The following is a 26,427-nucleotide window of genomic DNA, read 5'->3' as shown; positions in this document are numbered from 1 at the left end:
GAATTATTGTTACATTACAGGGTGACTCTGCGAACTCCTTTTGGAAAAAACTCTCATCAGGACTGTTTTACTAGCTGTTAGACCACCATTGTACTGGCTACTGTAACATTTCTTGGTATTCTTTCTTGGCTTGAACTAATTATTTCCTACTTGCCACACTAAAGGTAAGAGATTACATGTACTTCCTGTTATATTTCACTACCTTAAGACATTCTTTATCAGCATTTTATAAAATCATAGAGAATCATTGGCCAATATCTTTGTGGGACTTGCAGTTAGTTTCTTAGCTTTTTAAGGTGTTTTATTTAATGGACCTCTTTTTCTTTTTAAAAAAAAAATTTCACTGGAAATGTCACATTTGCAATCCTACTTTATTCATGTTTCTATGGCTTTTTTGAGCCGCCTTTGGAGGATTACACTACAAGTTTAATTCTGCAGGTTTCTTTGAAAAGAGTCAAACTGTATGAAGTTTAATACTCTACTCTTATAAAACATCTCCTTTTGTATTTTTTTTCCTACAATACACTAAAGTAATTCTGTGCTTATTTTACAACTTTCAGTCCCCCAAAAGACCATGAAGTCCTGAGAGTAATGAAAAGCTTCCTGAAATTGAGGTCACTGTGGAAGGTAAGGGCCAGTCATTGGCATGTTTCTGTTGATTCTTCAGTTTAATAGTTATGCCAATTCACTAGCTATGTGTTCATACAGATGAAGTTAACCAAACTAGTTTTACATGTGAATAGCTGCCTTTGATAAAGCTAAATTTCTGAAAGTTTTTAATTCAAATTTTGAAAATCATTAGCAGAAAATAAATAACTTGGATCACATCATAAACTGCACTCAAGAAAATCTCCAAAATGCTTTTCCTTTATTACAACAAATGAGAGTGGAGAGGGTCACCTGGAATGTTTCTTGATCTTTTGTGCTCTTTTGTTTTTTCTGTTCTTCTAAGGAAAGAAAGTTTAGGGGTAGTTTAACAGCAGTGCCTGGAATGAAAATATTTCCTACAACACCCTCTAATGTACTTCCTTTTCTCCAAGCCCACAGGGTCTCCAGGATTCTCATCTTTTCATGTTTACAATATTAAAATACTTCATACAATACCAAAGACAGTTCCCAGCCAACCATCAAATATGGGTATTTCTTCCATCTCCTCATGAATGCAAAAGGAAATAACTGCATTAGGATCATTTTTTTTTTTTTTTGAGACAGGTTAGGGCTGTAGGAATAGTGTTACCAGGAATAACTTGTGGATTGTTTACTACTGCAGCCAGCTGTGATTTTCCAAATAGGGAGATGCCTGTTTTTCTCACATAAAAGTAATTGTGCTGGTAGGCTGAGGCTGACATTGGTTCAGTTGCTCAAACATGGTAAGACTGGCTTCCCTGTGCTGCTCTTCACTTTTCTTTCTGGTGCACGGTGATGGAGGGAGCTCCTGTCATCATGTCTCCATCCAAGCTGGACATAAATAAGTAAAGAAAATGCAGCATGAGCCCTGCCTGCACCCATGGTCAGGAAAAGCAAGAGGATTTTTTTGAATCCTAGCACAATTTTGCATAAGTCTCTTGGTTTTAAAAAGATGAATTTTAAAATAATAATATAAGGCACAAATTCTGAGGCCAAAGTGATAGGGTTTAAATCTGCACTCTGCCACTTAGGAAAATTGCTTCAGTTCTCTGTTATTTAGGTTGCACACCTGTAAAATGGGAGGAGGAAAATAATATTTGACTCACGGTTTTTAAAAATTTAGATTTTTTTTTCTTTCTGAGATGGAGTTTTGCTCTTGTTGCCTAGGCTGGAGTGCAGTGGTGTGACCTCGGCTCACTGCAACCTCCGCCTCCCAGGTTCAAGCGATTCTCCTGCCTCAGCCTTTTGAGTAGCTGAGATTAAGGTGCCCGCCACCATACCCAGCTAATTTTTTGTATTTTGAGTAGAGGCAGGGGTTTCGCCATGTTGGCCAGGCTGTTCTCCAACTCCTGACATCAGGTGATCTGCCCGCCTTGGCTTCCCAAAGTACTGGGATTACAGGCATGAGCCACCGCACCTGGCTGAGATGTTATTTCTTTCATAAACAACTGCTGTGATTTCAGACCACTTGCTATTTAGGCAGTTAGGAATTTTTCACTAGAAGGCATGTAAAGAAAGATAATGGGCATTTGTAATGGATTTAGCATTCATCATTTGACTGCATGACTGACCCCCAGAGCTATGATTTTATTAAAGAATTTTTCAGAAGCCACTTAGCTAGGAACTGAGCCTAACCAGCTACCCACCCTCACCATTCAGTGCTCTTTTGTTCTTCTCTGTTTCTCCTCAAACTTTATTACTCTCACAAAATGATAAAAACTTGCATTTCTTTTCTTTCCTTTGTAGATACAGGGTCTTGCTCTGTTACTCAGGCTGCAGTGCAGTGGTGTGATCATGGCTCGCTGTAGTGTCAAACTCCTGGGATCAAGCAATACTCCCACCTCAGCTTCCCAAGGAGCTGGGACTACAGACGTACAACAGCATGCAAAGCTAAATTTTTTATTTTTTATTTTATTTGTTTGTTTATTTTTATTATTTGTTTTTGAGTTGGAGGTTTTTTGTTTTCGTGGTTTTTTTTGTTTTTTTTTTTTAAAGACAGGGCCTCACTGTGCTTCCCAGGCGGGTCTCAAACTCCTGGCCTCAAGCAGTCCTCCTGCCTTGGCTTCTGAAATTGCTGGAATTATAAGCAGGAGCTACAATACCTGGCCTCCGTTGGTCCTATGTTCTCTAGCCTTCTCTTTGTTTTTTGGTAGCCAATCTCTCATTATGCTGTTGCCCTGTTATAATTAATACTTTTTTATTTTGAATTTTACCACTTTAAATTTTCGAGTGGTTTGTGTCTCCTGATTGGACTCCTACAAATAAAGAATTGATGCTAGGAAGGGTACCACGAGATAGACCCACACAGATGGGATTTGGGCATAGGTTTGGTTATCCAAGGGGCAGTGCTGAGCTCCTTGCCAGTGGGATATGGGATGCTGGTCATTTCCAGGAAGTGACCTCACAATGACTCAAGCTACCACTTACTGTTGATTGTGATGAATTGCCAGCTGAGGCACATACCTTGGGAGCTAAGTAGTTGCTGCACTTGACCACTATGAAGACTGGTGTGGGAAGGGCCTTTTTGGATGCACTTGAGCAGGGGCCCCTAATCCCTGGGTCACAGGCCTGTATTGGGCCACACAGCAGGAGGTGAGCAGCGGGTGGGTGAGTGAAGCTTGAACTGTATTTACAGGCACTCCCCACATTACTGCCTGATCTCTGCCTCCTGTCAGATCAGCGGCAGCTTTAGATTCTCATAGGAGCGTGAATCCTATTGTGAACTGTGCATGTGAGGGATCTACCTTGCTCTGTTCTTATGAGAATCTAATACCTGGTAATCTATCACTGTCTCACATCACCCCCAGATGGGACCGTCTAGTTGCAGAAAAACAAGCTCAGGACTCCCACTGATTCTACATTATGGTGAGTTACATGATTATTTCATTATATACTACAATGTAATAATAATAAAAATAAAGTACACAATAAATGTAATTTACTTGAAATATTCCAAAACTGACCTGCTGCACCCAGTCTGTGGAAAAATTGTCTTCCACAAAACCGGTCCCTGGTGCCAAAAAAATTGGGGACCGCTGCACTTGAGCACTTACAGAGAGAAAAACAAAAAGCTCAAGTCTACCTCTCAGCATAAGTCACGGTCTAAGATCCAGAGAGCTTCCATGATAGCGCAAACACAATTCCTTATTTCTTGTATCCGCAGGGCTGATGTTATTGAAAATCAAACACAAACTTAAATGTGCGGGTTGCTGAATTGCAATGACAGTTGAATTCACCTACCCTCCAGCCACACGGAATGTCAGTTTCCTTCCGGGACTTTACTGGTCCTTCAGGAAACCCTCTCCCTACTCCCATCATCACTCTTTCATTCTCATCTTTGCTCATCTTTAGCCGCAGCTGAGATGTCTCACCCCGCTCTCTATGATGCAACAAGAAGCCCCTTGGGAGCATTTCATTCCCACTCTATACTTCTGTCATTGTGCTCATCACAGTCTGGTAAGTGTTGACATACAATTCCTGTATTAGTCCATTTTCCATTGCTATAAGGAAACACTTGAGGCTGGGTGGTTTATAAAGGAAAAAGGTTTATTTGGCTTACAGTTCTGCAGACTATACAAGTAGCATGGTTCCAGGCTGGGCCATGGCCCACACCTGTAACCCCAGCACTTTGAGATGTTGAGGCAAAAGGATTGCTTGAGCCCAGAAGTTTGAAACAAGCCTGGGAAACATGGTGAGACCTTATCTCTACTGAAAATAAAAAAAATAACCAGGTATGATGGTACACTAATGCACGCCTATTGTCCCAGCCACTTTGGAGGTCAAGGTAAAAAGATCTGGGAAAGTGCTGGGATTATTGGCATGAGCGACCACATCTGGCCAGTTTATTTTCTATTACTGGCTCAATGTAAAGGCTGCATCTCAGGAACAGCCAATGAAAGAGATGCACAGGGTAAGGTAAGTGGGAAGGGGCACTTCCATGCCTCTGTTGGGCACACTACCCTCCCACCACCTCCTTGTGTTCAGCAACCCGTAAGCTCTCCAAACCGTATTGTTTAGGGTTTTCATGGAAGCATGATAAAATCATTGGCCATTGGTCGTTAAGTCAATCTCCAGCCCCTTTTGCCTCCTGGAGTTCAGCGAGTGAGGCTGAAAGTTCCAAGCCTCAAAAAATGTGGTTGGGGCCAGATGCAGTGTCTCAGCCTGTAATCCCAGAACTTTGGGAGGCCAAGGTGGTGGATCGCTTGAGTTTAGGGGTTCAAGACCAACCTGAACAACGTGGTGAAACCCGATCTCTACTAAAAAAACAAAAATTAGCGGGGCATGGTGGCGGGCACCTGTATGTAGTCCCAGCTACTCAGGAGGCTGAGGCAGGAGAATCATTTGAACCCAGGAGGCGGAAGTTTCAGTGAACCGAGATTGCGTCACTGTACTCCAGCCTGGGTGACAGCGAGACTCTGTCTCAAAAAAAAAAAAAAAAAAAAAAATTGAAAAAAAAATTAGCCAGGTGTCTCAGCTCCTAGGGAGGCCAAGGCAGGAGGATTGTTTAAGCCTGAGAGGTTGAGGTTGCTGTGAGCTGTGACTGCACCACTGTACTTTATCCTGGGCAATAGAGCAAGACTGTGTTTCAAAAAGAAAGAAAAAAATGAGCATGTTGGGAATGGGAACAGATGGCAATGTTAAGTAGAGTGGTCAGGGTTGGCCTTATAAGTGAAAATTGAGCAAAAGTTTGAAGCAGGGGATGGAGCTGGCTGAGGTGCTGAGGGAAGAGCATTGTAGGCTGAATCAACGGATAAAGGCATTGGGAGGAAACTGCCTGGTGTGTCTGAGGCTCTGGAAGGAGGCCAGTGGAGCAAAGAGATAGAGGGAGAGAAGTAGGGGAGGAGCCAGGGAGTTGCTGGGCTGGGATCAGTACAGATCATGTAAGCCCTGGGAGGCCATTGCTGGGGCTTTGGCTTTTCCTCTGACTAAAATGGGAACTGCGGGGTGGTTCTGAGCAGAGAGGCAACATGATCTGTCTCCTGATTTAAAAGCACCCCCTGGCTGCTGAGTTGAGAAAGACTGTGGGAAGATTTGGGTAGAAGCATGGGGGCCAAGCTGTGGCAACATCCGGGTGGGAGATGGTAGAGGTCCTGACCAGGGTCATGGTGGTGGTGAGAGATGGTCAGAGCCCGGATACGTGTTGAAGTCAGTCAATAGGATTTCCTGACAGACTGGATGTGAACTGCAAGAGAAGGCAGGAGTCAAGCTTGAGTTTGATTCTAATTGAATTATTAAGTAATTAAAAAAAAAAACACTGCTACCTTTCCCAGTCCTACTAAGTAAAGGATGCAAGATTAAAGAAATCTCAAGTCAGGCCAGATGCAGTGGCTCACACCTATAGTTCCAACAGCTTGAGAGGCAGAGATGGGAGTACGTTTTAAGGCCATGAGTTCGAGAGCAGCCTGGGCAACATAGCAAGACCTCCTCTCTACAAAAATAAATTTAATAAAATAAATATAGCTGGACATGGTGGTGTGTACCTGTGGCCTCAGTTACTCAGGAGGCTGAGGTAGGCAGATCTCTTGAAGCTAGGAGTTTGAGGCCAGCTTGGGCAATATAGCAAGACTTCTCTCTTTACAAAAATTAAAAAAATAATAGCGTGACATGGTGTTACTTGCCTGTATTCCCAGGTGCTGGGGCAGCTGAGGCAGGAGCATCTCTTGAGCCCAGTTGGTGAAGGCTGTAGTGAGCTATGATTATACCACTGCACTCCAGCCTAGGTGACAGAGTGGGACCCTGTTTCAAAATACAAATACAAATGAAATGAAATCTGAAGTCAGACCAGTCCTTTCTAGGCTATGCAGTCCTTGCAACCGCATAGCTGTGTGATCGGGTTTGTGTGGCTGTGGATGAGGAGACCTCTTTCCAGTTGCTGTTGGCTACATAATCAGTTTATTTTTAAATATAGTAATCAAATATGTTTCCTCATACTTGCTCATCTCAGATATGTGTGGGTTTTGAAATTCTTCTTGAAAGAAATTGTAACATCTTATTGGCTCCATCATTCCATAATTTTTTTTATCTGATCAGTTTTTTAAAAGATCAGAATTGATATTAGACTACCAAATCAGTTTTGATTAATGAGAAAATGAAATTGCGTTGTTTGCACTTTATCCAAGATTGGTGTCATATTGGCTAAATCAAATCAAAATGCAAAATTAGAACTTTTTTTATCATGAAACTATGTCATTCTTGAAGAAGATGCCATTTCTTTTTTTTTTTTTTTTTTTTCGACAGAGTCTTGCTTTTGTCGCCCAGGCTGGAGTGCGATGGCATGATTTTGGCTCACTGCAACCTCCTCCTGCTGGGCTCAACCAATTCTCCTGCCTCAGCCTCCCGAGTAGCTGGGATTACAGCCACATGCTACCACACCCAGCTAATTTTTGTATTTTTAGTAGAGACAGGGTTTCACCATGTTGGCCAGGCGGGTCTCCAGCTCTTGACCTCAGGTGAACTGCCTGCCTAGGCCTCCCCAAGTGTAGAGATTACAGGCGTGAGCCACCATGCGTGGCATCCATTTCTTTTTTGTAGTCTTTAATAAATAGCTGCTATCGTTGCAGACTTCCTATTCAGACACTTAGGAATTTTTCACTAGGAGGCATGTAAAGAAAGACCATGAACATTTGTAATGAATTTAGCATTCATTCTTTGACTGCATGGCTATCCCCAGAGCTGTAACTTTACTAATGAATTTTTTAGAAGCTGATTAGCTGGCAACTGAGCCTAACCAGCCACTCACCCTCATTATTCAATGCCCTTTTATTCTTGTCTATTTCTCCACCAACTTGGCTACACTCACGAAGTGATAAAAACTTGCATTTCTTTTCTTTCCTTTTTAGAGACAGGATCTTGCTCTGTTACCCAGGCTGCAGTACAGTGACATGATCATGGGTCACTGTAGCTTCAAACTCCTGGGCTCAAGTAATCCTCCCATGTCAGTCTCCCAGGTAGCTGGGACTACAGACGTGTGCCACCATGCCCAGCTAATTTTTTTAATTTTTTTATCATAGAGACGGGATCTTTCTAGGTTGCTCAGACTGGGCTCAAACTTCTGACCTCAAGTGATCTTCCTGCCTCAGCCTCCCAAAGAGCTGGGATTACATGCAGGCATGACCACCTGTGCCCAGCCCCTTATTATTATTATTTAAAATAATAGCTTTATTAAAATACAATTCACATACCATTCACTTTATTTATTGAAATCTGCAGTTCAGTAGGTTTTAGAATATTCCCAGAGCTGTACGTCAATCACCACAGTCACTTTTAGAATCTTTCATTACCCTATATGAAAGGAGAAATGCGCACCCCTTAGCCACTACCTCCTACTCCCCCCACCTGCCTTGGCTGCCAGCGTTAGGCAACCATTGATTGATTTTTTGTCACTATAGATTTGCCTAACCTGGACAAATAGAATTGTATAATATGTGGTCTTTTGTGGCTTTTTTTCCCCTCTTAGCACAATGTTTTCAAAGTTCCTTTATGTCATAGTGTGTATCAATATTTCATTCCTTCTATGTCTGAATAATATTCTGTGTTAGAGACACACTGCATTTTGCTTATCTGTTCATCAGTTGGTGGACATTTGGGTTTTTTCCATGTATTGGCCGTTATGAATAATGGTGCTGTGAAGATTGCTGTACAAGTTTTTGTGTAGACATATATTTTTATTTCTCTGGGATATATGCCTAGGAGTGAAATTGTTGCATTATATGATGACTGTACACTTAGCATTTTGAGACACTGCCAGACTGTTTTCTAAAGTGGCTATACCAGTTAGGTGCAATGGCTCACACCTGTAATCCCAGCTACTCAGGAGGCTCAGTTGGGAGGTGGCTTGAGCCCATGAGTTCAAGACCAGCCTAGGCTAGATAGTGAGACCCTGTCTTGATTTTTTGAAAAATCCAATTAAAATGACAGGAAAAGAAATACCCAAACAAATTGGTTACATGATTTTATGTTCCCACCAGTAATGTATGTGGGTTCCAATTCCTCCACGTCTTCACTGACATTTTTTTTTTCTAGACAGGGGCTTGCTCTGTGTCTCAGGCTGTAGCAGAGTAATGCCATCACAGTGCACTATAGCCTTGACCTCCCAGGCACAAGTGATTCTCTCATGTCAGCATCCTGAGTAGCTGGGAATTACAGGTGCACACCACCATGCCTGGCTAATTTTCATATTTTTTTGTAGTAATGGGGTTTTACCATGTTGGCTAGGCTGGTCTCGTACTTCTGGCCTCAAGTGATCTGCCCACCTCAGCCTCCCAAAATTCTGGAATTACAGGCTGAGCCACTGTGCCCGGCCTTCACCAACATTTGTTATTATCTTTTTTTTTCCTTTATACCTTAAAGCAGTGTAAGAACAACTGTCTTCAATTATTCTAAACAAAAATTATAATCCCAGGGCATTGGGAGGGTGAGATAGGAAGATCTCTTGATGCTGGGAGTTTTTTTTTGTTTGTTTTTGTTTTTCTTTCTTTGTATTTTTTTTTTTTTTTTTGAGACAGTCTCACTCTGTCGCCCAGGGTGGAGTGCAGTGGTGCGATCTCGGCTCACTGCAGCCTCCGCCTCCCAGGTTCAAGTGATTCTTCTGCCTCAGCCTCCCGAGTAGCTGAGATTACAGGCACATGCCACTACTGCCCAGCTGATTTTTGCACTTTTAGTACAGATGGGGTTTCACCATGTTGGTCAGGCTGGTCTCAAACTCCTGACCTCAGGTGATCTGCCTGCCTTGGCCTCCCAAAGTGCTGGGATTTACAGGCATGAGCCCTCATGCCCAGCCTGATGCCAGGAGTTTTAGACCAGCCTTGGCAACCTAGCAAGACCTCATCTCTGCAGAATATTTAAAAATTAGCCAGATGTGGTGGTGTGGTGGTGCCTGCCTATAGTCTCTCTTTTTTTTTTTTTTTTTTTTACTTTTTGAGACATGGTCTGTTTCTATCACACAGGCTGGAGTGCAGTGGTGTGATCATGGCTGATGGTAGCCTGAAACTGCTGGGATTCAGTGATCAATCCTCCCATCTCATCCTACCAAGTAGTGGGCACCACAGGTGCATGCCACCTGGGTCTCGCTATGTTGCCCAGGCTGATCTTGAGCTCCTGGCCTCAAGCGATCCTCTCACCTTGACCTCCCAAAGTGCAAGGATTACACGTATGAGCCACCATGCCTGACCCCTACCCTGCCTCTTGAGAACCAAAAGAAAGAAGGATCCAAATTCTCCTTAGCTCAACCCCAGCCATTTCCCGATTGTGTCATCAGCAAGGAGCTGGTTATTGGGCTGTCCAGGCCTCCCAAACTGCACAGAAATGAGGTGAGGGAGTTTTCCTGCTGCTCCACTCTGTGAGGAGTTGGAGGATGATGTTTACTCGTTTGCAGAGAGAGATGCATTGTAGGCACCTTAGGATGGAGGGGATCCTGATTCCAATGTCCTTTTTTTTCTTTAGAAACAGGACCTTGCTGTGTCACTCAGGATGGAGTTCAGTGGTCCTATCATGGCTCATTGTAGCCTCAAACTCCCAGGCTCAAGCGATCCTACCACTTCAACCTTCCCAGTAGCTGGGACTACAGGTAAGCACTGTGACACACGGTGATTATTATTATTATTTTTTTGGTAGAGATGGGGCCTCTCACTATGTTGCCAGGGCTGGCCTTGAACTCCTGCACTCAAGGGAATTTCCTGCCTTGGCCTCCCAAAGTATTGGTATTACAGGTATAAACCATTGTGCCCACCATCTCTGGTTCTTAACTTTCTGCCTCCCTCTTCCACATTTAAAGAGCACTTGTAATTACATGGGCTCTTTTAGATACTCCAGGATAATCTTGTTTTAAGGTCAGCTGATTAGCCACATTAATGTCATCTGCACTCTTAATTCCCCCTTCCTATGTATTTGTGCATTGTAATATAGGACATGAGCAATTGGTGGGGGCGGTCGTTACTTTGGCCACCACAGTAACTGTTTTGTGCCAGGCACTCAGCTAAGCACTAGTGAATTAAGCATGAATAACACATACTCGCTAATCTCCATCCATTCATGGGAGGAGCACCTCACCTCCCATGCTCCTGAGAATCTGGAGAGTCAAGGAAGGCTTCCAGGAGGAGGTGATGCCAAAGTGGACAAGTGACAGGAGCCAAAACTAGCCAGGAAGAGAGTAGAGATTTAAGGGGAAGTGTACTCTAAGCAGAGGGCATCACCTACTTCAGAGACTCCCAGAGGGGAAAGAATGTGGATTCAGGATTCAGCTCCTTATGAGAATCTAATTCCCAATTCAGGGGGCAGATGAGGCTCAGTTGGACTCCACAGCAGGTAAAATGGAGAAGGGCAAGCAGTGAGGCTGCCTTGCAAGGCAGGGCAGAGCAGGGGCTTTTAAGGAGTTTGGACTTAATCCCCGAGACAAGGAGAAGTGATGTAAATGGGGGAGTAACGTGACGAGATTAATGGATTAGAGACATGGCTCAGGCTGCTGTGTGGAGAAGGCACCAGGGGGAGCAGATGGCTCAGTGGGTATGCTGGAGACCTAAAGCAGGGGACACACTGAGTTTAGGGAGAGGTTTTTAAAATAGAAGAAGGTTGAGTAATTTAAATGATGGTGGGAAGGAGCTAAAAGCGGGGGATAGGTTAAAGATACAGGGAAGTGGGAGGAAGAACTGACAAGTGAGGTTCCAGAGAGGGCCGGAGGAGATTCCCATAGGGGGATTAACACTTTTATTTTATTTTATTTTATCTCATCTTACCTCATCCCATCTTGTCTTATCTTATCTTATCTTATTTCTAAGACAGGGTCTCTGTTGCCCAGGCTGGAGTGCAGTGGCAGGATCTTGGCTCACGTAGCCTAGACTTCCAGGCTCAAGGGATCCTCCCACCCTTGACTCCCAAGTAGCTGGAACTACAGGTGTGCACCACCACCACACCTGGCTAATTTTTTTCTTTTCTTGGTAGACACAGGGTCTCACTATGTTTGTCAGACTGGTCTCCAACTCCTGGCCTCAAGCGATCCTCCTGCCTAGGCTTCCCAAGTTGCTGGGATTACAGGCTTGAGTCACCATGCCTGGTCTCTGCTAGTTGTGTATTCTCTAGAGTTGTCTTTAATTTGTGCTAGTGTGTCCCTCAGTATGCTGATCCTCTGTTAAAATTAATTTTTTTTTTTTGAGATGGAGTGTAGCTCTTGTTGCCCAGGCTGAAGTGCAATGGCGTGATCTCGGCTCACCGCAACATCCACCTGCAGGGTTCAAGCGATTTTCCTGTCTCAGCCTCCCAAGTAGCTGGGATTTACAGGTATGTGCCATCACGCCTGGCTAATTTTATATTTTTAGTAGAAACAGGGTTTCTCCATGTTGGTCAGGCTGGTCTCGAACTCCTGACCTCAGGTGATCTGCCTACCTCTACCTCCCAATGTGCTGGGATTACAGACGTGAGCCACTGCACCTGGCCAAAATTAATACTTTTTATATTAAATTTACATATATTGTTTTTCTTCTTCTTCTTCTTCTTTTTTTGAAATCGGGTCTCACACTATCACCCAGGCTGGAGTGCAGTGGCACAATCTCTGCTCACTGTAACCTCCACCTGCCAGGCTCAAGCAGTTCTCCTGCCTCAGCTTCCTGAGTAGGTGAGATTACAGATATATGCCACCACATCTGGCTAGTTTTTGTGTTTTTTGTAGATGGGGTTTCACAATGTTTCCCAGGCTGGTCTCAAACTCCTGAGCTCAAAGCGATCCACCCACCTTGGCCTCCCAAAATGCTGGGATTACAAGTGTGAGCCACTTTCCTCATTCTAGTTTAAACTTTTGAGTGGCTTGTGTCTCCTGATTGGACTCCTACGAATACAGAATTGATAATAGGAAGGATCCCGGGAGATAGATGCACACAGATGGGATTTGGGCATAGGTTTGGTTATCCAAGGAGCAGTGCTCAGCTCCTTTCCAGTGGGACATGGGATGCTGGTGATTTCCAGGAAGTGACCTCACAATGACTCAAGCTACCACTTACTGTTGATTGTGATGAAATGCCAGCTGAACCATAGGCCCTGCGAGCTTAGGAGTGCTACACTTGACCACTGTGGCAGTAAAGATGACTCTGAAGAATGGCATGGGATGGATCCTTTCGGATGCACTTGAGCAGGGGTCTCCAACCACAGGGCCACAGAGCCGGAGGTGAGCAGTAGGCGAGTGAGGGGAAACTTCGTCTGTATTTCTAGCCCTCCCATCACTTGCATGACCACCTAAGCATCATGTCCTGTCAAAGCAGCAGCAGCATTAGACTCTCCTAGGAGCACGAACCCTGTTATGTGTATGTGAGGGATCTAGGTTTCATGCTCCTTATGAGAATCTAATGCCTGATGATCTGTCACTGTCTCCCATCACCCCAGATGGACAGTCTAGTTGCAGGAAAACAAGCTCAGCAATCCCACTGATTCTACATTGTAGTGAGTTGTAGAAGTATTTTATTATATATTACAACATAATAATAATAGAAATAAAGTGCACAATATGTGTAATGCATTTGAAACATCCTGAAATCATTTCCTTCACCCCCAGTCTGTGGAAAAATTGCCTTCCACACATTCACTCTGTTATTTTTTGGTAGAGACAGGGCCTTAGTATGTTTTCCAGGCTGATCTCAAACTACTGGCCTCCAGTAATATACCTCTCTCAGCCTCCCAGGGTGTTGAGATTACAGGCATAAGCCACCACGCTCAACCAACACATGAGTTTTTTAAACCAAATAAAAATTAAATGAGATTACCTGAGCCCAGGTGGTCGAGGCTGCAGTGAGCCCTGATTGCACCACTGCACTCTAACCTAGGTGACAGAATGAGACTCTGTCTCAAAAAATAAAATAAAATAAAATACAAATTAATCCTTTATGACATTCCCAGTAACTTTCCCTCCTAAGTGTTCCCCAGAAGCCTTTGAATTTTGTTAAAGTTTCACATACCATTTAAAACATTTAAGAACTTATGTCTGTCTGTGTCATCGTTCTATTTCAAAAGAATGTCTTTTTGTCAACTTCCAGCTGGATCTACCATGAAAGACTTCAGAGTCCAGGAAGAGAGACTGACTGGGCAACATGTTATTCAGGTACAAAAAGACTTGGAATATAACTCAAAAATGATCAAATAATAGTGCATGCATCAAGTGCAATGGGAAGCTCTTCTGGAGGGTGAGAGAAGCTTCCAGTTAAGGTGACCTTTGAAACCAAGTCCTGAAAGATGAGGAAGAGTTGTATGAGAATGGGGAGGGAAGGGGGGAGGTGGAGGGATGGGGAAAGGGCTGGGATGGGATGGAGTGAGCTGCCCAGGCAGGGAAACCAGCACTGTAATGACCTGAACAATGAAGCTGGCACATTTTTTTTTCAGGAAATGGTGAATTAAGTGTGGCAGTAATGCTTTGTAGCGACAATAAATTTGATTGTATGGAATTTTGCCTGAGAGACCTCACTACAGTTTCTAATGTTTTGATGTTATCATCCATCCCTGTCCTTGTCAAATAATTTGGAATAGGTATAATGATCACAATAACACCAAGCGTAATAATATCTCATTAATTCTCACAAAATCACAGGTAGGTGCCACAGTTATCCCCATTTTATGAATGAAGTGATGAAGACTTAGGAATAATGAATGATTTGCCCAGGCTCACCTGGATATTAAGACTGAGTCAAATGTTGGGTCTGGTCTGACTTTAATGCTTGCTTTGTTCATGAGCACCACGTATTGCCTCTCCTATGCAGTTAAGCAGGTAGACAGGTGACAGAAAAGCCTGTGTTTGTCTCTACTCACGCACTTTTGACTGAACGTGTGTGTGGAGTTTGTACACCAAGTTCTCCAGTGTTCTGGATATTAACTGGGTATCCCACAATTTTATTCTGACACTACCTGGAGTTAGCACAGACCCCAGAGGTTAGGGGCTTAGTCCCACAAGACTATCCTCACTTCAGATGCAAATGGCAAGTCCTGGGTTGTCACCTGTACTTTTGTCCAACCTGTTACAAATCAGGGGTTCCCATGACCCTCTTCTTGGGTTTAATAATTTGCTAGAATGGTTTACAGAACTCGGAAAAACAGTTTATTTTCTTTTTTTCTGAGAGACAGGTTCTCATTTTGTTGCACAGGCTGGTGTGCAATGGTGCAGTCATAGCTCACTGCAGCATCAACTGCCTGGGCTCCAGTGGTCCTCCCACCTCAGCCTCCCTAGTAGCTGAGACTACATGCCTGCATCACCACATCTGGCCAATTTCTTTTATTTTTTGTACAGATGGGGTCTTGTTGTGTTGCCCAGGCTGGCCGCAAATTCCTGGGCTCAAGTGATCCTCCCACCTCAGCCTCTTAAAGTGCTAGGATTACAGATGTGAGCCACTGTATCTGGCCAGTTCATTTCCTATTACTGGTTTATTGTAAAGGATACATCTCAGAAACAGCCAGTGAAAGAGACGTACTTCCCGGATGTGGTGACTCATGTCTGTAATTCCAGCACTTTGGGAGGCTGAGGTGGGAGGATTACTTAAACTCAGGAGTTTGAGATAAGCCTGGGCAACATGGTGAAAACCCATCCCTACAAAAAGTTAGAAAAATAAAAATAAATACCCGGGTGCAGTGTTGTGCACCTATTATTCCAGCTACCAAGGAAGGTGAGCCAAGAGGATGCCTTGAGCTGGGGACTGGGGAGGCTTAGGTTGCTGTGAGCTGAGATTGTGCCACTGCACTCTAGCCTGGACAAAAGAGCCAGACCCTGTCTCAAAAGAAAAAAAAGATGCCCAGGGCAAGGTAAGTTAGGAGGGGCACAGAGCTCCCATGCCCTCTGTTGAACATGCCACCTTCCCAGCATCTCCTGTGTTCAGCAACCCCAGAAGCTCTGCAAACCCCATTCAGGGTGTTTATGGAGGCTTTATTATGGAAGCATGATTGATAAAATCTTTGGCTACTGGTGATTAAGACAGTCTTCAGCCCCTCTTCCTCCTGGAGTTCAGTGCATGAGGCTGAAAGTTCCAAGCCTCTAATCATGTGGTTGCCCCCAAAGTTCTTAGAGGCTGTTGTATTAGAAACCTGGGACCAAGACTGAATATTAAAAACAAAAGACGCTCCTATCATGTCTATCACTGAGGTCTTTGTAAGAGCTTTAGAAGCTCTGTGCCAGGAACCAGGGACAGAGATTAAATATGTATTTATTTTCTTTTTTTGAGACAGAATCTTCCTGTGTCATCCAGACTGGGGTGCAGTGATGTGATCATAGCTCACTATAGCTTTGACCTCCTGAGATCAAGCCATTCTCCCTCCTCAGCCTCCCAAGTAGCTGGGACTACACATGCATGTCACTGATGCCCAGCTCATTTTCATAGAGATGAGATTTAAGTTATGTCACCCAGGCCGATCTCAAACTCCTGGGCTAAAGTGATCTTCTCACCTCAGCCTCTCAAGTAGCTGGGACTACAGGTGCACACCACCATGTCTGGCTAATATTTTAATTTTTTTCTAGAGGTGGGGTCTCACTATGTTGTTCAGTCTAGTTTCGAACTTTGTGCTTCAAGTGTTTCTCCTGCCTTGACCTCCCAGTGTTGGGATTATGGGTGGGAGCCACCATGCCCAGCAATCACAAGGATCTTTATGAAAGAAAGAGGGTAGGAGAGTTAGAATTGGAGCAGGAGATGTGGTGATGGAAGCAGAGGTCAGAGAGGGAGATTTGAAGATGCTTCACTTCTAGCTTTGAAGATGGAGTGAAGGGCCATGATCCAAGGAATGTGGGTGGCTTCTAGAAGCTGGAAAAGCTAAGGGAACGCTTTAGAGTCTCCAGAGGGAATGCAGCCTGCTGACACCTTGACTTTAGCCTTAATAGACCTATTTTGGGCTTCTGGCCCCCAGAACTGTAAATGGTAGATTTGTGGTGTTTTAAGCCACTAAATGTAAGAAACTGCAAACTGTTGCAGCAGCAAGAAGAAATGAACATGAAGCCAGTCATGGTGGCTAATGCCAGCAATCCCAGCCCTTCAGGAATTTAGACAAGAGGATCACTTGAGGCCAGGAGTTCAAGACCAGCCTGGGCAACATGGTGAGACCTTGTCTCTATGAAAAGTAAAAGAATTGGCTGGGCACGGTGGCTCATGCCTGAAATTTCAGCACTTTGGGAGGCCGAGGTGGGTGAATCACCTGAGGTCAGGAGTTCGAGACCAGCCTGGCCAACATTGCAAAACCTTGTCTGTACTGGAAATACAAAAATTAGCCAGGCGTGGTGACAAGCACCTGTAATCCCTGCTATTGGGAGGCTGAGGCAGGAGAATCACTTGGATCCAGGAGGTGGAAGTTGCAGTAAAGCTGGGATTGCACCATTGCACTCCAGCCTGGGCAAGAAGAGTGAAACTCTGTCTCAAAATTTAAAATAAAATAAAATAAAATATATAAATAAAATAAAAAAATATATAAAAAATAAAATAAATAAAATAAAATAAATAATAAAATAAGAAAAATGAGCCAGGGATGATAGCATACACCTGTAGTCCCAGCTACTAGGGAGGCTGAAGTGGGAGGACCGCTTGAGCTTGGGAATTTGAGGTTACAGTGAGCTGTGATTGCACCACTGCACTCCAGCCTTGGTGACAGAGTGAGATCTTGTGAAAGAGAGAGGGACTGAAAGAAGAAAGAAAGAAAAAAAGAAAAAAAAGAGAAGACATGAGCATGGTGGGCATGGGGACAGATGGCAATGTTAAATAGAATGGTCAGGGGTGGCCTCCTAAGTGAAAATTGAGCAAAGACTTGAAGGAGGGGAAGGAGTTGGCCAAGGTGCTGAGGGAAGAGGATTATAGGCAGAAAAACAGAATAAAGTGTCTGAGGTGTGTCTAAGGCTCTGGAAGGAGGCCAGTGGAGCAGAAGGATAGAGGGGGAGAATTAGGGGAAGGGATCAATACATATCACATAAGCCCTGGGAGGTTATTGCTGGGGGTTTTTGGCTTTTACTCTGACTGAGATGGGAACTGTGGGAGGGTTCTGAGCAGAGAGGCGACATGATCTGTCTCCTGATATAAAAGCATTCTCTGGCTGCTGAGTTGAGAAAGGCTGTGGGAAGATGTGGGTAGAAGCATGGGGGCCAAGCTGTGTCAACATCAGGCAGGAGATGTTAGTGGTCTTGACCAGGGTCTTGGTGGTGGTGAGAGATGGTCAGAGGAGAGAAGTAGGGGAGGAGGCCAGGGAGTTGCTGGGTGGGGATCTTCAGTACGTGTTGAAGACAGTCAACAGGATTTCCTGACAGACTAGATGTGGGGTGTGAGAGAAGGCAGGGGTCAAGGTTGAGTTTGATTCTTACTGAATTATTAAGTAATTTTAAAAAACACTACTGCCTTTCTCAATCCTACCAAGTATGGGATGCTAGATTAAAGAAATCTCTTCATTCTCAGTGCAGTGGCTCATGCCTCTAGTCCCAGCTGTTTGGGAAGCAGAGATGGGAGTATCTTTTAAGGGCAGGAGTTCAAGACCAGCGTGGGCAACATAGCAAGACCTCCTCTCTACAAAAATGTTTTTCAAAATTTAATAAAATAAATGTAGCTAGGCATGGTGATGTATACTTGTAGTCCCAGCTACTCAGGTGGCTGAGGTGGGCAGATCTCTTGAGGTCAGGAGTTTGAGGCCAGCTTGGGCAATATAGCAAGACCCCTCACTCTACAAAAAATTTAAAAAATAGCCAGGTATGGTAGCACTCAACTGTAGTACCAGCTACTGGGGAGCTGAGACAGCAAGATGGCTTGAGCCCAAGAGATTGTGGCTGCAGTGAGCTGTAAGTACACAACTGCACTCCAGTCTGGGTGACAGAGCACGACCTGTCTCACAGTACAAACAGAAATACAAATAAAATAATGAAATCTCAAGTTAGAGCCTTTTGTCTCTGCAGCCCTTGCAACCTCAGAGCCGTGCAGTGGGGTTTGTATTTCCGGGAATGAGGAGACCGCTGCCCAGTGTTGTTGCCTGACTAATCAGTGTTTTTAAAAATGTATTAATTGGGGTGGGTGCAGTGGCTCATGCCTGTAGTCCTGGCACTTTGGGAGACCAAAGGGGATGGATCACCTGAGGTCAAGAGTTCGAGACCAGCCTGGCCAACATGGTGAAACCCCGTTTCTACTGAAAAAACACAAAAGTTAGCCGGGCATGGTGGTGGGCACCTGCCCAGCTACTTGAGAGGCAGAGGCAGGAGAATCACTTGAGCCTGGGGATGGAGGTTGCAGTGAGCCGAGATCGCGCCACTTCACTCCAGCCTGGGTGAAATAGCGAGACTCCATCTCCAAAAAAAAAAAAAGAGTATTAACATGTAATGATTTTATTATTAATATGTAATGAATATTAAATATTTTTAAAAATTTGTATTATATCAACATGTAATGGTTTTATTAATATGTAATAATATTTTTAAAATTTAGTTATATTTTCTAATTTTAATATATTTATATAAAGAAAAAGTCTTAGAGATCTTCAATAAAGTTAAAAAATGTAAAAGGATGCTAGACCCCAAAAGATTGAGAACTTCTAGTTTAGAAATATTCAAAGTAAGGCACATGGAACTTGCTACTTAATCTATTTTCTTTTTTTCTCTTTTCTTTTAGGAGATGGGATCTCACCCTGTCACTCAGGCTGGAGTACAGTGGTGCCATCACAGCTCACTGCAGCTTTGAACTCCTGGGCTAAGGATCCTCCTGCCTCAGCCTCCTGAGTAGCTGGGACTGTAGGTATACATGATGACACCTGGCTAATTTTTAAATTGTTTTGTAGACATGGGGTCTCACTTTATTGGCCAGGCTGGTGTCAAACTCCTGGCCTCAGGTGACCCTTCCACCTCTGCCTCCCATCCTAGAGGTATGAACCATGACAACAAGCGCTTGTTCAATTTTCTAAAAAGATAAAAAATGTCTAAAGGCTGTGGGATGATGGCAGGAAAAGTAGAAAAACAGAAGAGTAAGTTCAAATAACTTATTCACACATATTCTTTCGACAGCAAGAAGAACTTGTAGTATATATGTTCCTTACAGAAAAAAAAAGGCAAATAAACTGTTGTATAAGAACTTCAACACACACTGTACAATATTCCCACTTTGCTGACATCACTTATGGAAATTCTTCGTGGTTTATTGACTATCGCTATCAGTATTTTGCTTCTCTGATCATTTTTATCAACTTCCTCATCGGTTAACTTTTCTCCAAGGTATGTCGTATTGCGACATACTGCTGCTGCACAAACATGGCTAGCATCTTCTTATTAGACATATAGAATGCTTCCCTAATTTCTTTTTTTTTTACCATCTATCTCTGTGTTTTGCATTTTTCTTACCTTTATTGTCAGAGACTCCAAAAAGTCCGTTGTACTAATTTATCATGATTTGCTTCATTAATATATATTTTGCTTATATGGAGTTTTACCCAACAAACCTCATTAGATAATTTCTAACCTGTTTTTTTTCCCCCCCCAAGACAAGGTCTTGCTTGGTTGTCCAGGCTGGAGTGTGGTGGTGCTGTCACAGCTGTCTGTAGTCTCAACCTTCCAGGCTCAAGCAATCCTCCCACCTCAGCCTCCCAAGTGGCTGAGACTATAGGTGCTTGCCTCTATGCCCAACTCATATTTGGACTTTTTCTGTATGTGGGTTCCAGAGGGATGACTGCGAAATGTGAGTATGCATAGATTTTGATATATGCAGAGATAGGTGGCTGGAACGAATTCTCTCTGTATACCAAGGGACAACTGTATGTGGTTTTACAATTATGCTGTAGGACACATACTGTTCTGTAGCCTTTAAAATAATAATTTGTAACGACAAATAATTTTTAATAGGGTGGAATAATAATATTGATAAAAGTAGCAGCTGGCCAAGTGTGGTTGCTCACACCATTAATCACAATACTTTGGGAGGCTGAGGCAGGAGGATGGCTTGAGGTCAAGCGTTTGAGACAGGTCTCGGAAACAAAGGGAGTCACCATCCCTACAGAAAAATACATGAATTAGCCTAGTGTGGTGACGTGTTCCTGTAGTCCCAGCTACTTGGGAGGCTGAGGTGGGAAGATCGCCTGAGCTCAGGGAAGCTGAGATTGTAGTGAGTCATGATCAGGCCTCTGCACTCCAGCCTGAGTGACAGAGTGACACTCCGTCTCAAAAAAGTAGCAGCTAACATGAAGTGACCTTTTACTAGATGCCTATAAATATCATAGTTTAGTTTCTTATAACTGTTTCTTATTTCACTTAACTACTCTGTCTTCAATCACTCCTAGATTTTCACTTGAGTTTGTACAGTTGACCTTTTGTTTAGATTGAATTGCCTCCCTAAGGTATTTCCAGAAGTAAGATTACTGTGAGTCATGGTGAATGGACATTCTGTTTGCCCTTGATGTAAACTGAGAAGGTTTTGGGTGCCTCCCAGCTATAATCCCAGCCCTTTGGAGGCTAAGACAGGACAATTGCTTGAGGCCAAGAGTTGGAGGAGGCAGTAAGGTGAGACCCTGTCTTTATTATTTTAAAAAATTGCCAAGCTTTACCCTGGAAGGCTATGTACTACTTAAAACACCCCTCATAATATAAGAAAGTGTCCATTTCACTGCACCTCTGCCAGCACAGGGTATTATAATTTAATAAGTTTTTTTTCAGTGTTTTAAATAGATAAAAGACCTCATGTTACTTTATTTGTCACATTTTAACATCTTTCCATAGCTTATTAGCTCTATTTCCTTTCTGTCTGTAAATGGTTGTTGTTGTTTTGTTCTTTGAGACAGGGTCTTGCTGTGTCACCCAGGCTTGATGACTGTAATGGCATAATCATGACTCACGGCAGCCTTGACCTCCCATGCTCAAACTACCCTCCCATGTCAGCTTCCCGAGTAGCTGGGACTGCAAGTGTGCACCAGCACTCCCAGCTAATTTTTTTCTTTTTTTGGATAGAGACAGGGTCTTGCTGTGCTGTCCAGGCCGGTCTCTAGCTCCTGGCCTCAAGCAGTCCTCCTGCGTTGGCTTCTGAAATTGCTGGAATTTCAGGCATGAGCCGTGATGTCTGGCCTGTACTAGTCTTTTATTTTCTAGAGTTCTCTTTAGTTTGTGCTAGCCAATCTCTCATTGTGCTGTTCCCCTGTTATAATGAATAATTCTCTGTATTAAATTTTACCACTTAAAACTTTTGAGTGGTTTATGTCTCCTGATTGGACTCTGACTAATATGCTAGGAAGGGTCCCAGGAGATAAACCCACACAGATGGGATTTGGGCATAGGTTTGGTTATCCAAGGGGCAGTGCTGAGCTCCTTGCCAATGGGAAATGGGATGCTGGTGATTTCCAGGAAGTGACCTCACAATGACTCAAGCTACCACTTACTGTTGATTGTGATGAAATGCCAGCTGAGGCACATGCCTTGGGAGTTAAGTGGTTGCTGCACTTGACCACTATGAAGAGTGGTGTGGGAAGGGTCCTTTTGGATGCACTTGAGCAGGGGTCCCCAACCCCTGAGCCATGGAGCTGTAAGGAGCCACACAGCAGGAGGTGAGTGGTGTCGAGTGAGGGAAGCTTCATCTGTATTTACAGCCACTCCCCTTTGTTCACATTTCTGCCTGAGCTCCGCCTTCTCTCAGATCAGCAGCAGCATTAGATTCTCATAGGAGCTCACACCCTATTTGTGAACCGTGCATGTGAGAGATCTAGGTTGCGCTGTCCCTATGAGAATCTAATGCCTGATGATCTGTCACTTTCTCCCATCATGCTCAGAGGATGGGACCATCTAGTCACAGGAAAACAGGCTTAACACAGCCACTGATGCTACATTATGGTGAATTCTATGATTTCATTATATCTTACAACATAATAGGGGAAATAAAGTACCTAATAAATGTAATGTGTTTGATTCTTTTGGCCCAGCTCCTGCCTCCCAGCAGCCTCTTCAGGCCTAGAACTTTCTCCAGTCAGCCTCTACAGACCAAGCTCATGGCACCCAATGTCCTATTTAGTCCCATACCCTACCTCACGACAGTCTCTGCAGATGAGGCTACTGCCTCACGGCAGCCTCCACAGGCGTGGCTCCATCATTACAATGGCCTCTTTAGGCTCAGCTCCTGCCTCCCAGCCTTCTCTCCAGGCCCAGAACTTTCTCAAATTGACCTCACCAGGCCCAGCTCCTGCCTCTCATCAGCCTCCCAAGGGCCAGCTTTTGCCTCACAGCCACCCTCCAAGACCCAGCTCCTGTTTTACAGTGGTGTCTTGAGGCTCACCTTCTGCCTCCCGGCAGCCTGTACAAGCCCAGCTCCTGCGTTAAAACAGCCTGTTTAGTCCCAGCTCCTGCCTCTGGGTGGCCTATCCAGGCCCAAAATGTCCACAAGTCGGCCCCTCAAGGCCCAGCTCCTGCCTTCTGTCAGCCTCCCAGGCCCAGCTGCTGCCTCCAGGTGGCCTCTACAAGCTGAGCTCTTTCTTCTGGCTGTGCCTGGAGGCCCAACTTCTGCCTCACAACAACCTCTTTTGGCTCAGCTCCTGCCCAGCTCCTAGTGGCCTTTGTAGGCCCAAAACTGCCTCAAGTCAAGCTTTCCAGGCCCACTTTCTGCCTCTCAATGTCCTGGACAGGCCCAGCTCCTGCGTGAAAATGGCCTCTCCAGGCCCAGCTCCTGCGTGACAATGGCCTCTCCAGGGCCAGCTCTTACCTCCCAGCAGACTCTCCAGGCCCAGCTTTTGCCTCACGGAGGTCTTCGCTGAACAGTTTCCTACCTGCCTCCTGGCAGCCTTGATAGGCCCAGATCCTGCCTCACACTAACGTCATTAGTGCCAGCTTATGCCTCACGGTGGCTTCTCCAGGCCCAGCTCCTGCCCCCCAACAGGCTGTCCATGCCCAAAACTTCAAGTCGGCCTCTTCAGGCAGAGCTCCTGCCTAACACTGGCCTCTTTAGGCATGGCTCATGCCTCTCGGTGGCCTCTCCAGGCCTAGCTCCTGCATCCTGGTGGCTTCTCCAGACCAAGAACGTTCTCAAGTCTGCCATTCCAGGTCCAACTCCTGCCTCTACAGGCTCAACCTCTGCCTCACAGCAGACTCTCCAGGCCCAGCCTCTGCCTCACCACAGCCCCCCATGCCAATCTGCTGCCTTTCAGCAGCCTCTACAGGTCCAGCTCCTGCCTCCCAATGACCTCTCTAGACCAAGCTTATGCCTCACAGTGGCCATTCCGGCCCAGCTTTTGCCTTTTGGCAGCCTCTCCAGGCCCAGAACTTCCTCAAGTGGGCCTCTCCAGGCCCAGCTCTTCCTCCTGGCTGCATCTCCAGGCCCACCTCCTGCCTCACAACAATGTGTTTCCACTCAGCTCCTGCTCAGCTCCTGGTGGCCTTTGTAGGCCCAAAACTTCCTCACATCAAGTTCTCCAGCACACACTTCTGTCTCCCAGTGGCCTGAACAGGGCCAGCTCCTGCGTGACAGTGGCCTCTCCAGGCTCAGCTCTTGCCTCACGGAGATCATCCCCGGCCAAGTTCCTGCCTGCCTCCCAGCAGCCTCGACAGGCCCAGTTCCTGCCTCACATTGTTGTCATTAGGCCCAGCTCATGCCTCACGGTGGCCTCTCCAGGCCCAGCTCCTGTCCCTGACAGGCTTTCCAGGCCAAAATCTTCCTCAAGTTGGCCTCTCCAGGCTAATCTCTTGCCTCACACTGGCTTCTTTAGGCCCAGCTCATGCTTATTGGCAGCCTCTCCAGGCCCAGCTCCTGCATCTTGGTGGCCTCTCCAGGCCCAGCTCCTGCCTCCCATCGGCCTCACAGCAGATTCTTCAGGCCCAATATCTGCCTCACTGCGGCACCCCCCCAAGCCAAGCTCCTGTCTTTCAGCAGCCTCTACACACCCAGCTCCTGCCACTCGGTGGCCTTCTTAGGCCAAGCTTATGAGTCACAAGGGCCTTACCAGGCCCAACTTTTGTCTCATGGCAGCCTTCCCCTGGTCAGGTTCCTGCCTGTCTCCCAGCAGCCTGGACAGGCCCAGGTCCTATCTCACACTGGCCTCTACACCCAGCTCATGCCTCATGGTGGCCTCTCCAGGCCCAGCTCCTTCCCTGGGATGTCATCTCCAGGCCTAAAACTTCCTTAATTCAGCCTCTCTAGTCCCAGCTACTGCCTCCTGGCAGCCTCTGAAGGCCCAAAGGCTCCTTAAGTTGGCCTCTGCAGGCTCAGTTCCTGCCTCCTATCGGCCTCTACAGGCCCAGCCTCTGCCTCAGGGTGGCTTCTCTAGGCTCAGCTCTTCCTCGTGGCTGAGTCTGCTGCCTCACAACAACCTCTTTAGGCCCAGTTCCTGCACAGCTCATGGCAGCTGCGGTAGGCCCAAAACTTCCTCAAGTCAAACTCTCCAGGCCTACCTGCTTCCCAGTGGCATGTTCAGGCCCAACTTTGACTTGAGAACAATCTTTGCAGGGCCTGCTCTTGCATCCCAGGAGCCTCTCCAGGCCCAGCTCTTGCCTCATGGCAGCTGCCCCAGGCCAAGTTTCTGCCTGCCTGGCAGCAGCCTCAACAGGCACAGGTCCTCCCTCACACTGGGCTGTTTAGGCCCAACTCATGCCTGTCGTCGCCTATCCAGGCCCAATTCCTGCCTCCTGTGGACTCTCAGAGCTGCAAACTTACTCAAATCAGCCATTTCAGGCCTAGCTCCTGCCTTCTGTTGGCCTCTACAGGCCCAGCCTCTGCCTCACAGTGGAACCTTCAGATCCAGCTCGTGTCTCACTGTAGCATCCTCAGAACAAGCAGCTGCCTTTCAGCAACCTCTACAGGCCCAGCTCCTGCCTCTGAAAGGCCTCTTTAGGCCAAGCTTATGCCCCATGGTGACTTTTCCAGGCACAGCTTTTGCCTTTTGCAGCCTCTCCAGAATGTCCTCAATTTGGCATCTCCAGGATGAGCTCATCCTCCCGGCTGCGTCAATGGGCCCATTTCCTGCCTCACAACAACCTCCTTTGGCCCAACTCCTGCCAAGTTGCTGGCAGCCTCTGTAGGCCACAGAATTCTTAAAGTCAAGCTTTCCAGGCCCACCTTCAGGCTCCCGGCAGCCTCGACAGGACCAAATATTCCCTCACGGCAGCTTCTGAAAGCTGAGTTTCTGCCTGCATCACGGCATCCTCCGAAAACTGAGCATTTGCCTCATGGTGGCCTACCCGGGCCACAAATCTGCCTGCCTCCCAGCAGTCACGACAAGTCCAGGTGCTGCTTCACAATGGCCCCTTTAGGCCCAGCTCATGCGAAAAGGCGGAATCTCCAGGCACAGCTCTTGCCTCCTGGCAGCCTCTGCAGGCCCAAATTGTCCAAAGACGGCTCCTCCCAGCCCAATTCTTGCCTCACATCGGCATACACAGGCCTACACTCTACCTCACAGTGGACCCTCCAGGCCCACCACTTGCCTCATCGTGGCCTCCTGAGGCCAAACTCCTGCTTTTCAGGAGCCTCTACAGGTCCAGCTCCTCCCTCCCAATGTCCTCTATAGGCCAGACTCAGGCCTCTCGGCGGCCTTTGCTTTTTGACATCCGCTCCAGGCCCACAGCTTCCTGCAGTCGGCATGTCCAGGCCACGCTCTTCCTCTGAACAGCTTCTGCAGCCCAAATCGTCCTGAAGTCAGCCTCTACAGGCTCAGCTCCTGCATCCCAGTGGCCTCTGTAGGGCAACCTCATGCCTCACAGCGGCCTGTACAAGCGTAGCGTTGGCTTCTTTGCATCCTCTACCGGCCCTGAACTTCCTCCAGTCAATCTCTACAGGCGAAGCTCTTCCTTCCAGCGACCTTTGCAGGCTGAAATAGTGGTGCTCATCTCAGCTTCTACAGGGCTAGCCTCCTGCATCCACGTGGCGGCTGCAGGCCCAAATT

At 45.9% G+C, this 26,427-nt stretch overlaps 1 pseudogene; it reads left to right on the top strand.

The window, feature by feature from the left end:
* The window catches only part of LOC129041366 (uncharacterized), a 73,510-nt pseudogene extending 47,756 nt beyond the window's left edge, over positions 1-25,754 (top strand).
* The last annotated feature ends 673 nt before the right edge of the window (positions 25,755-26,427 follow it).

This window comes from Pongo pygmaeus, chromosome 6, assembly GCF_028885625.2.
Source record: "Pongo pygmaeus isolate AG05252 chromosome 6, NHGRI_mPonPyg2-v2.0_pri, whole genome shotgun sequence".
Lineage (NCBI taxonomy): Eukaryota > Metazoa > Chordata > Mammalia > Primates > Hominidae > Pongo > Pongo pygmaeus.
The sequence above is the reverse complement of the archived record's forward strand: the minus strand, read 5'-3'. Positions and strand labels throughout refer to the sequence as shown.